Below are 12,485 nucleotides of genomic sequence, written 5' to 3' on the forward strand. Positions count from 1 at the left end.
CAGAAAAACTGTCTGCAGACAAACACCCGCTCCCTCAGCCTGTAAAGCGAGATGAGCGACGCAACCCCAGAGTCATCTGTGACTGGACTGTCAGGGGTCCTTTACCTTTACCTTGATAAGGAAAATGACTGCTAAACCAAATTACTGCTGGTTAAACAATATTCTAGAAGTAAAAGAATAGGTATTTCACCTTAGGTGTAGAACACTGGGTATGTGTGTGGTGCAGCACTTAATTCACAGAGCATGTGAAACAAAAAACTACATTTAATATAGATTTCACTGAATGATCTCCCCCTTTCCTTTTTGCTGTTGAAAATATATTCTTTGGGTTTCTATGCCAACTCGATCTTATTATTTCAAATGCCTGTTCTGATGAGTGTACTTTATATTTATGCATGTTATATTTAAGTTTGCACTCACCCACAGTCATATATTTTAATGATATTTGGAAGATTGTCTACTAAATTAGACCCCATTAAGGACATTTACCATTATTAATAATAATATCTTGTAAAAAAGCTAATTTAATAATGCCTAAAGGTTTTAGAATTTATAGAGGAATAATATATAAGATTCCCTAGCTTATTTACATGAAAAACATAACTGAGTAACTAAAGTGTTAATCCTTTTATACTTGATCTATTGAATATCTGCATAGGTCCCCATTCAAATTGTGTTGAGAAGTTTTGCTTCATATTATATATAAGGCGAAAGGAGAAATGATTTGAAAGCTGTAGCGATATATGGGTATAAGAATGTAGATGTCTATTAGCTTTATGAAACTGACAGCTCAGTTCTGAAACTTTATTTTGAATAGATTTTAAAAAGGATTTGCGTCTTTAGAAATAGTAAAAATAAAAAATAAAACAGACATATCTTTGAAAAAGAAAGAAAAAAACTCAATTGTTACCTCTAATGAAATAGCGGGTGACAAAACAGTAGTCTTTTTGATTTTGATCAGAAAAATAAACTGGTAGTGACAGGATATGATGGATAGATTTGACATCCTGGCAAATCACTGTCATTGATTCAATTATTCTAATTCAGAATAAAAGCTGTATACAGTGTGTGTTTATGGTACAGTGGATTTTTTTAAATGATTGACATTCATCACATTAGACAGTTTTAAAAGCTATGTCTCCATTTTACTCACAGCGTTATAAAAAGTAAATCATTTAACCAACACTTTAGTTCCAATCCCATCAAAATACATTAACATTATTATGGTAAGCATTTAAGGTTTTGTGGGGAGCATAATTCAGCCCAACTCTATAAAATGACAGTTTAAAGACCTAAGTTTCAATCCAAAATGAACTTAGTGGAAAGTTCTATCAAGGCTAATTCAAAATAGAACTATACAGAAAGTAATTTTCAGGTCCCACTTGTAAACCATTTCCAGATAGCCACCTATTCACATAGTTTGTACATTAGTTCTAATACAAATATGCAAATCTTGCTGCTGATAAATATTTATACATTTTACCTAGGGAAAAATTCATATGTTTACAAATAGTATATACAGAATAGTATGGAACCCTGAATTGGTTTTGTTTTCTGCTGCTCTGTAGACTTCTTTCTATGATATGTCTTCCCTAAGCTCCAATGCACTCCCCTGGTTTTCTAGCATTAATGTAGCTGTCAGTTTGAATTTCAATCTTGAATAATGTCTGCTGACATAATTTCATATTGCTGACTTCAGTTGTTTAGGATTACTGTTTTGAACTATATTGAAAAGCAATTCTTTGTATATGTTTAGTAAGTTTCACTCAAGCAATTTAATATATTTATTAGCCCATAAGGCAAAGTAATTATCTATAATGTACTTTACCATGAAAAATATTTTATCATATTACTGATAACAGAATAGGTGGAAAATACACAGAAATTTAATGCTTATAGTATATATGGCACTAAATAAGGTGTCATTTTTAACGATGTTTTTCTAGGGCAATGATTGTCTGATATTAAAATAACCCACTTTTAAAAATATATGATTTTATTTAATATACATAATATTGATATACAGCATACAATAGTTGTGTTAAACATGCAAAGTGTAATTCTTTCATTTCTCATTCATTATCTGAACTTTAGTAATAACAGTAAAGTTGATGGCAACAGAGAATTCTGCAGCTTCAAAATGGCAACATATTTTACGTCTTTAAAATGGCATCAAAATATATGTTTGTTAACTGTAGAAACATCCAATATAACATTTGCAAATATTTTTAAAAAACAGAATGGCAAAATAAGGCACACAGCTTGCTATATATATATATATATATATATATATATATATGCTTTCGTAGATTTTCACGGGTACAGGAATGCAGGTTTTGGTGTCCTCGGGTGTCTTCCCGTGTAAAAGTTGGGGTGTCTAGGCGACGTTTCGACGAGGTCTCACTCGTCATCTTCAGGCTGGTGCTTTCGGCTTCTTGTTACTGGAACAGAGCAGGATCTCAGTGTTTGAGTTCCTATAAATACTGTTGAGGAGGTGTGGTGTATAGCCTCCAATGTTCTGGGCAGAGAGGAGGTTCCCAGGCTAGTGTGCCTTTTCTTCTTTTGTTCCTTAATTACTTGAGGGATATCTTGAGTGATTTCTTGAGTGATTTCCTGAATCCCACTTAGGTGGGTCATTAGGTGTGGATTAGTTGCTAAAGCCTTCGTGTCTTGAACTCTTGAACTTTGTGAAGAGTTTTTCTGAGAAGATGGCTGTACTGCACTTGGTTGTGTTCTGGCTTGGCTTCGTGTATAGGGGCGAGCTGTGGTTTTGTGGCCTGTGCCAGCCAGATCTGTGTAGGGATTGCAGGGGGGTGCAGCATCCGGAGGTGCCACCCTGGTTTGGCTACTGGATGGTGTCTGTAATTTATCTGTGGAGAGGGTCTGGGTTTGGGTCTGGTGTGGTTGATTGGTGATGGCGTTCTGTGTGCCTCTGGATCTGGTGTCAGATTTTGTGGGGAGGGCTAATTTCCAGATGTCTGGCAAGCGGGATGTGTCGTCACGCTTGTTCATGTTGTGAGGGTGTTTCTCTATCTCGATGGCTTCCATGATTATTCTCTTGTGGTGATGTTCCATGTTAAAGAGCAATTTGGAATCTGCAAAATTAATTTCGTGTCCTGTTTCTTTCATGTGTTGGAAAAGAGAGGAAGTTTTTTCTTCTTTTTTGACGGCATTCTTGTGTTCTGCGATCCGTGCATTTATTCGTCTGTTTGTTTGTCCAATGTACGTGGCTGGGCAGACTTTGCAGGGTATTTCATAGACCCCTTGGTTTTCCAACTGAATTTTATCCTTGGGGTTTCTGAGGATATTGGCTATTTTTTGGTTGGTGCAAAAGGCTGTTTTGATATTGTGTTTATGGAGGATTTTGCTAATTTTATCTGTAGTGCCCTTGATATAAGGAAGGAGGGCTATGCCATTGTTTTCTTCTGTGTCTTGGTTTTTGGGGGGTGTTTCTTTTTGGATTAGCTTCGTAACCCTGTTTTGCTGGTATCCATTGGCAATTAACACATTTGAGAGATTCTGTAACTCAGTTGTCAAGTGGTCTTCGTCAGCCAGGCGTTTGGTTCTGGAGATGAGAGTCTTGGCTACGGAGTTTATTTGTGCAGGGTGGTGGTGTGATTGTGCATGTAAGTAGCGGTTGGTGTGTGTTTTTTTCCGGTAGATAGTGTGTCCTAGGGAGCCATCAGGTTTTTTGTAGATTAGGACGTCAAGGAAGGGAAGTTGGTTGTTGGCTTCTATTTCCATAGTGAATTGTATTTTGGGGTGTAGGCTGTTGAGATGTGTGAGGAAGCTATCCAGTTTTTCCTTCCCGTGTGGCCAAATTACAAAGGTGTCGTCAACATATCTGAGCCAAAGTTTGGGTTTGTGTTCTGACTTGTCTAAAGCATTGGTTTCAAAGTGTTCCATGTACAGGTTAGCGATGACCGGTCATCGCTAACCTGTACATGGAACACTTTGAAACCAATGCTTTAGACAAGTCAGAACACAAACCCAAACTTTGGCTCAGATATGTTGACGACACCTTTGTAATTTGGCCACACGGGAAGGAAAAACTGGATAGCTTCCTCACACATCTCAACAGCCTACACCCCAAAATACAATTCACTATGGAAATAGAAGCCAACAACCAACTTCCCTTCCTTGACGTCCTAATCTACAAAAAACCTGATGGCTCCCTAGGACACACTATCTACCGGAAAAAAACACACACCAACCGCTACTTACATGCACAATCACACCACCACCCTGCACAAATAAACTCCGTAGCCAAGACTCTCATCTCCAGAACCAAACGCCTGGCTGACGAAGACCACTTGACAACTGAGTTACAGAATCTCTCAAATGTGTTAATTGCCAATGGATACCAGCAAAACAGGGTTACGAAGCTAATCCAAAAAGAAACACCCCCCAAAAACCAAGACACAGAAGAAAACAATGGCATAGCCCTCCTTCCTTATATCAAGGGCACTACAGATAAAATTAGCAAAATCCTCCATAAACACAATATCAAAACAGCCTTTTGCACCAACCAAAAAATAGCCAATATCCTCAGAAACCCCAAGGATAAAATTCAGTTGGAAAACCAAGGGGTCTATGAAATACCCTGCAAAGTCTGCCCAGCCACGTACATTGGACAAACAAACAGACGAATAAATGCACGGATCGCAGAACACAAGAATGCCGTCAAAAAAGAAGAAAAAACTTCCTCTCTTTTCCAACACATGAAAGAAACAGGACACGAAATTAATTTTGCAGATTCCAAATTGCTCTTTAACATGGAACATCACCACAAGAGAATAATCATGGAAGCCATCGAGATAGAGAAACACCCTCACAACATGAACAAGCGTGACGACACATCCCGCTTGCCAGACATCTGGAAATTAGCCCTCCCCACAAAATCTGACACCAGATCCAGAGGCACACAGAACGCCATCACCAATCAACCACACCAGACCCAAACCCAGACCCTCTCCACAGATAAATTACAGACACCATCCAGTAGCCAAACCAGGGTGGCACCTCCGGATGCTGCACCCCCCTGCAATCCCTACACAGATCTGGCTGGCACAGGCCACAAAACCACAGCTCGCCCCTATACACGAAGCCAAGCCAGAACACAACCAAGTGCAGTACAGCCATCTTCTCAGAAAAACTCTTCACAAAGTTCAAGAGTTCAAGACACGAAGGCTTTAGCAACTAATCCACACCTAATGACCCACCTAAGTGGGATTCAGGAAATCACTCAAGAAATCACTCAAGATATCCCTCAAGTAATTAAGGAACAAAAGAAGAAAAGGCACACTAGCCTGGGAACCTCCTCTCTGCCCAGAACATTGGAGGCTATACACCACACCTCCTCAACAGTATTTATAGGAACTCAAACACTGAGATCCTGCTCTGTTCCAGTAACAAGAAGCCGAAAGCACCAGCCTGAAGATGACGAGTGAGACCTCGTCGAAACGTCGCCTAGACACCCCAACTTTTACACGGGAAGACACCCGAGGACACCAAAACCTGCATATATATATATATATATATGACTACTGGGTCACAATCATTAAGAAAAATATTTACATAAGTCATTAACAGTCATAATTAGAGTGTCATATAAATCGGAGTGAAACTGCTAAGTAGAAATCACTAGAAGTCCAGGTGCTTCTTGCCTATGGCCATAGCAGTACATCCTGAGCTCAGCAGTTTGGCAGATTCTGCCAGATCCTGTTTGCTTGTGCGGCTCACTGTGTCTGACAAGTCTGGAGGCAAATGCAATTGCTATGGCAGGAGATTTCAGGGAGTGGGGGGGGGGGGGGGAGGAGAGAGACAGAGAAGAGAGAGAACATAGTTGTAATTAGATTTGCTTTGGATATTACACATTTAAAAACAAAGTACTATTCCCTGCCAGTGAATACCTATTACAGCACAACAAATAGAACAGTATTAGAACAGTTTTTGAAAACCAGATTGTCAGATTCTTTTATTTCATATACTGATCTACAAGATACTGGATTTTTTCAAATCAAATTCAGCTTTCTTCATAAGTACATTCAGAATAGAAATCAAAGGCCAAGACCCAAAGAAATCAAAGTTACCCCCATGAGTCCCAAAAGGGGTATTTACACTGCAATCCTAGGCATGTTTACCCTTGTGTAATTTCCTGAATCCAATGGTAGGTGCATACAGAAATGCGGCCTTGTAACGCAATTCTAGGCATATTTATTCAGAAGTAAGTCCTACTTACTCAATGGGCTTACCTAGTATAGGATTGCGGCTATTTGTGGAGGGCCTAAGCACTAGTGAATTCAATGAGAATTGTTTCTGAGTAGACATTTATAGGTTTGCAGCGACTTGTTTTTCTCAAACAACGTTCCTGCTCCTATTCCAAATGGCAAACGGTGTTCCAAAAAAAGGTCCAAAAATTCACTGTTAGTACAAGTGGTTTCCATGAGCCAAATCAGATCTTTGATCCAAGCTTACATTTCCTGCATTTATTTTGTTATCTCCAGAGACCTCGTCTCCTACATCTTTGGTCTCCCATTAAAAATAACTAATTAGTTTGAACAGTTCTGTATGCCCAAGGGGCTTTGCATTTGTTGAAACAGCGTCTCTTTGATGCCACACGGCAAGCCACTTTTGAAACTGAGGGGATTCTCAAAAGCAGATTGTGACTTAACATGGAGGCAAGTTATTTAATGAAAAAAAGGCCAAAATTCCCGTTGTGTGTGCCTAAGCATCTGGGTACATTTAGAGTAGCTCTTTGGATCCTCGCCAAAGTATATACTGTGAACAAAAATAAATTATACATATTGTGTGGAATACACCAAGTGGTCTATTCATCCACAAGACTTCCCCCCGTCTTCTCCCCTTGTGAATCACTAAAACCATTCTGGGTCACCCCAGCTCTCCAGAGCAGATTTAGGGGGTACATGGGGGCACAGTCCTGTTTCAAACCTGTTGCATGCCTGCAACAGCTAAGCTGAACCCCACTCATTAAGTTATTTTAAACACAACAGTCAACACAAACACAATAATCTTCACAACAGAGACACAACTGTTTTCAGCTAACAGTGAAACATTTCATGCCTTATTAATAGTCTTTTTGCAAGGGTAGTTAACATAGTATCCTCCAGCCCAGAGAGTTTGGTCTACCACTTCCTTAAGTTTCAGCTAACATGGCCAACAGTAATGGATGATGGGAGTTGTAGTCCTCAACATCTAGGCACCACATTGACTATCCCTAGGCTAGAGTGTTATGTTCTGTGTTGTGCAACCCTCTACATGTCTACTCAGAAGCAAGTCCGATTGAGTTCAGTGGCACTTACTCCTAGGTAAGTATGTAAAAGACTGCAGCCTAAGTAAGTTAAACTTTAAAATGCCTGTTTGAAACAGCAAGCGCTGTTAATAATCACAGTGTTAAACTCATACCAATGACGAAGAAACTTAGCAAAGATGTTAGATAGATTGAAATCCAAAAATATTAATCCTGGAGCTGTATTGGTATAGTCTTCTATTAAGAAAGTTTCTGGGCTTCTCTACTATTTTCACTCATTACAAGTTGTCACACTGCAATCCAAGTCAGTAGTTGTTTTCTCTTTTTTTAAGGATTAACTTTTATCCAGAGTATTTATAAAATGGGACGTTTGTGTGTTCAGGTTTGACATAATTAATTCACCCATTTGCAGTTCACGGCTTCCTACTGCAAAGCACTTCCTACTTCTTCCCATGAACAGGCACAACTATGATGAAATTGATTGCTGCTGCTATTTATTTCTTTAGCACCAAGAGTCCTCTAGGCTCTATGCAGGCAAAATGTGGTTTGAAATGTAAAGTACATTGGGGCAAAATAGCCACATATATACTGAAGGGGTTGGAACTGGCAGTGACTGATCAGGAAAAGGATCTTGAGGTTCTAGTGGGTAACTCAATGAAAATGTCGATTCAGTGGCAGCTGTGATAAAGACAAATTCTACATTAGGGATCATTAGGAAAGGGATTGAAAATAAAATGGCCAATATTGTAATGCCTTCATGCAAATCTATGATGCAGACACACTTGGAATACTGTGTATAGTTCTGTTCACCCCTATTGTGGAGTTAGAAAAGGCTCAGAAAAAACGGAAGCCAAAATGACCAGGAGGAACTCTCCTATGAGGAAAACTGACAACAGAATGGCAATGTGTCAGGCAACCTAGTTGCTCCAAAGTGCCCTCTTCAGCACTGTGGAGTTTGCATTGCTCTTCAGCATTGAGGTATTGAGGACCATGAAGCAGACTGGATGCCAGGTGGTGTACAACCTATCATGAAGATAACACAATATGCATTGGAGCATACAATCGTGTCTACTTCACGGCAGTGAGGACAGCAAAGGAAGCACACTTTGCTGCCTCCATTGCAATCTCAAATACTTGACCAGCAGAGCTAGCAACAGTATGCGTTTGTTAACAAAATTACATGACAAGTTTCCGAGACACACTGAGGATAACATTGCTCACCTCTTTGAAAAATTGGACACCATTGTTGTAACCAGTTTTAGCTTTTGAGGCCTCCTGAGAACATGGCAAAGCGCTTGTAGCTGTTTGGCTGACTTTATGCCCTTTTGCCCCACAGCTAGTTGTGGGGAATAGGGGTGTTGCCCAGGTAGATCCATCTTGTGGGAAATGCATCATTATGTGAACAGCACTGGACAACCATAAGGCTCCCAGGCAGTTACATTATGGCATGCTGCAAGGTACCATCTTGTCCCCAAAGCTATTTAACATCTATCTGAAGCAGCTGGGAATAGTGATTAGGGGATTTGGAGCATGCTGTCATCAGTATGCTGATGACACCTAGCTCTATTTTCCCACTACATCTGATTCAGGTGTGACTGTGCAAATAAGTGCAGTGGCGAGCTGAATCACCTGAATCTTGATAAGACAGAGGCCTTGTGGGTAGGTGGTTCCTGAGTTTGGAATTTAGGCAATTGCCATGTAAGTGCTCCTTCACCCGTGGATGTCACTGAAGGCCCAAAAGGTCACAGTAGTTAGGGGAACATTTTTTCAGATTCAGATGACATGCCAACTGTGGTCATTCTTTGATAGGGATAGTCTACCCCAGGCATAGGCAAACTTGGCCCTCCAGATGTTTTGGGACTACCACTCTCATCATCCCTGACCACTGGTCCTGTTAGCTAGGGATGATGGGAGTTGTAGTCCCAAAACATCTGGAGGGCCGAGTTTGTCTATGCCTGGTCTAGCCACAGAGACCAGATTACTGTCATGCGTTCTATGTGGGGGCAGAATGCAACAGGTAGGTTGTTAATTGGACATTCCTGCTGCAAGTATGTGACACTACTTTTAGAAGAACTGTAGTGGCTGCTAACTTGTTACCGGACCAGGTTTAAAGTTTTGATATTGGTATTGACCTCAACACTTTAAATATCATGGGACCAGGTTATCTGAGGGAACAATCTCACACACAGCCCTGCCTTGTCACTCATTTCTTCCTGGTTGTGCAGCAGCTTGCTGAAGTCTGTCTGGTGGCAACCAGGGGGAGGGCCTTTTCTATTGTGCCCAGCCTAAAGAATAACCTCCTGTCTAAGCAAGGCAGGCAAAAGCAGACACCAAAATACCAACTATTCATGCTACTAGTGATTTCAGAGACAATAATGACAGGTTTATGGAGTACACTGAATAACAAGGATATATCATTTTGGATTGAGAAAGTTCTGTTAGAATGTCAGCACTGGGATGGACCTTTTAGCACTTCGAAGAGACAAAAACCAAGTCTATTTATGCTCAAATAATTTATTCTATTCCACCAAAGGAAATGGAGAAACCTACTCTCAAGAATGGATTTTGTATTTTTCTGCTAAAGGAAAAATCTACTGCTTTGTGTGCAAACTTTTCTCCAACCTCAACTACAGCTTTAGGTTCTACTGTATTTGATTATTGGCATCACGGTTATCTTGTTCAAACCCATGGTAACTAAAAATCATGTGAACCCTATGCTAACATACTGAACAAGAAAGCATGGTCAAACGCTCACATCAAAGCTGGAATAAATGAATTCATTTTCATGCTTCAACTTTGAACACATTTGCTAGACCAATTTCATAAAGTTAACAAGGCACTCCAACGTTCGCAAATTTCACTGAGCACAACTGCAAATATTTACAGCTTACTATTGCAGTTTGTATCAAACACTTGGGCTAATTTACCACATTTACCAGATGTAGAGTACAAGACATCAAAAGAAGGCAGAGAATATGGGAAAACCCAACAATGATGGGCATAGCCAGGATTTATGTTGAGGGGGCAGGTTTCATGTTGGGGGTGGGGAGGGAAGAACCTCAGTTAAGTATTTTTATTGATTTACTTAATCTTGGGGCAGCTGCCCCCCTTGCTGCACCCATGATGATGGGACAAAATCCGAAGCTTTAGGCAAACCTTTTCCATGAGACAAGTTTAGGATAAATTCATTTATCCCTGTAATTGATGCTCTTGAAGCTAACCTAGACAGAAAAGCAGTAAAGGAGTGTAGCTGGCAATTTTTAATTTTTGGTGAACCCGCAAGCAACCAAGGAACAGATTCACGATGGCATCAAGATGTTAATGCAAGAGTATCCAAAGCATGTTGACCTTAGCACTTCCACCCGTACATCAAATGAGCTCACTCTGAAAATGAATATTTCAGCCACCAAGACATGTATCAAATAATATTCTAGGAGAAAATTAGGTCAGTTTTTCTTTTCAAAAGTGGAAGCAATTTTCAGATTGTTCCAGTGTTTAATGGTTACAAACTGCACTGGTGAAAGATCGTTTTCTAGACTAAAAAGGACAAAGAATGATCTATGATCAACAATGTCCTAAGATCAGTTGTCTGATCTAAGCATTCTCTGTATAGAAAATGATAAACTGTGACTTACTGATTTTAATGATATAATTGATAAGTATGCATCCAAAAGAGCTCAAAAGAATCTGTTCTGACTTTTTATATAGTGTACTGTTATAACATTGCTATGATTCCCCTACAAATGTTCTGTGCGAATGTCTTCATTAATCCCATACTTTTGTAAATTTATTAAAGATTATGCAATTATAAAAGATTATACAATGATAAAATGTTTTTATTTTACCATTGTATTATCTTTTATAATTGTACCTATTTAATAAGTTTTAAAAGTATGGGATTAATTAAGACATTCACACATAACATTTGTATATCAGTGCTAAAATTTCAGCAATAGTCTACTTTTATTGAGTAGATAAAGACGAGAACAATGTTTTATTTCTCATGATCAGATACTATTAAGTTTGGGCCTCCCAAGGTCTCCTAGGCCAAAGCCTCCAGTTGCTTTAATCCAGGCCTACCTGCAGAAATTCATAGGCCAACATCAAGGAGGATGGCAAGAATGCCCCATCATGACCTTCTGGAATTGCCCGTGTAGAAAGAACAGAAGTACTGTGAAATGGTGCCTCTAAGTTTAAGATGCTCGTATTAATCTACAAGGCCCTTAACAACTGGGTCCCAAATACCTTATGGACCACTTGACTCTTTACATCCCTGCCCAGACTTTGGGCCTTTGTTAGTGGTTCCCTCGTGGCTTGGATGCACTGCTTGTATCCATCAGGAGCCATGTGTTCTGTACTGTGGGCCGTATTCTATGGAACTCCCTCCTAGAATATTATGGTTGACAGTAATGAAGGCTGCTGAGAGTTCCTGCAGAACCAAAGGGAAGGCACTCTAGGGTGACTAAAGCTGTCTCTGTCCCAAAGCCAAATTGAAATGATACTCTTTATCATCCAGAAATACTTGGTGTTGGGTTGCTCCCACTTGATCAAGCACCTACTCTAGAATAGTAGACTGGCTGGAAATGTATTATTTTGATGTCAGGATACAGCTTTTTAAAAAGCAACTTCACTACTGCCTTTTTCAAGCTCAACAGGCTCACACCTTTTCACAAGGAAGCATTTCCACTTCAGCCACTCACTTGGCCACACCACCTCAGGTAGATTACCTTAGCCAGAAGGCAAAGGGTCACGTACATACATGGTCGAACTGACTTCTTCAAGAATCCTGCCCACATTCTCAGGTCATACTAACGGAAAAGTATTCAAGACCAATGGGCAAGTAGGTAGGTACCTTTACTGACTCTGCTTTAACTGTGGCTTCCAAGTTGGAATGGATGTGAGTGGCTTTATCCACAAAGTGCTTTGCAAATTGGTCACAGCAGGTCATTGAGTTGTCCCCTAATCCCCCACTCTCCAATAACAAGGTGCAAATATCCCTTAACCACTTGGAATATCTCTGCTAGATAGCCCTGAGGACAGAGCTCCTGACCATATTGGTTGGATTCATCGTGAGTTGCTCTAGTCATCACTCCTGTTGTTTCATCACTTAAAGCTTCCAGGACCACAGAGAGACAACTTGGTTCTACTAACAGGGAGAGGATGTTGAGGGGTGCTTGTGTCATTTGCTTAAGCAATTTCCCCCACTGCAGAGTTT

General features: G+C 40.0%; 1 protein-coding gene across 3 annotated transcripts in view; it reads right to left on the bottom strand.

Moving 5' to 3' along the window:
• Positions 1-1,123: 1,123 nt before the first annotated feature.
• ELP4 (elongator acetyltransferase complex subunit 4) overlaps positions 1,124-12,485 on the bottom strand; it is a 151,310-nt gene continuing 139,948 nt past the window's right edge. Inside the window, exons 10-11 of one of the 3 annotated variants that reach the window (XR_014510387.1) lie at positions 5,522-5,775; positions 1,124-2,265 (exon numbers count right to left, since the gene is read on the bottom strand). The gene's annotated coding sequence lies outside the window, so the exon portion shown is untranslated. Of the gene's footprint in view, positions 2,266-5,511; positions 5,776-12,485 lie in introns of all 3 variants that reach the window. The other 2 variants (XR_014510388.1, XR_014510389.1) reach the window with 2 other exon arrangements.

This window comes from Podarcis tiliguerta, assembly GCF_965153285.1.
Source record: "Podarcis tiliguerta genome assembly, chromosome: 1".
Lineage (NCBI taxonomy): Eukaryota > Metazoa > Chordata > Lepidosauria > Squamata > Lacertidae > Podarcis > Podarcis tiliguerta.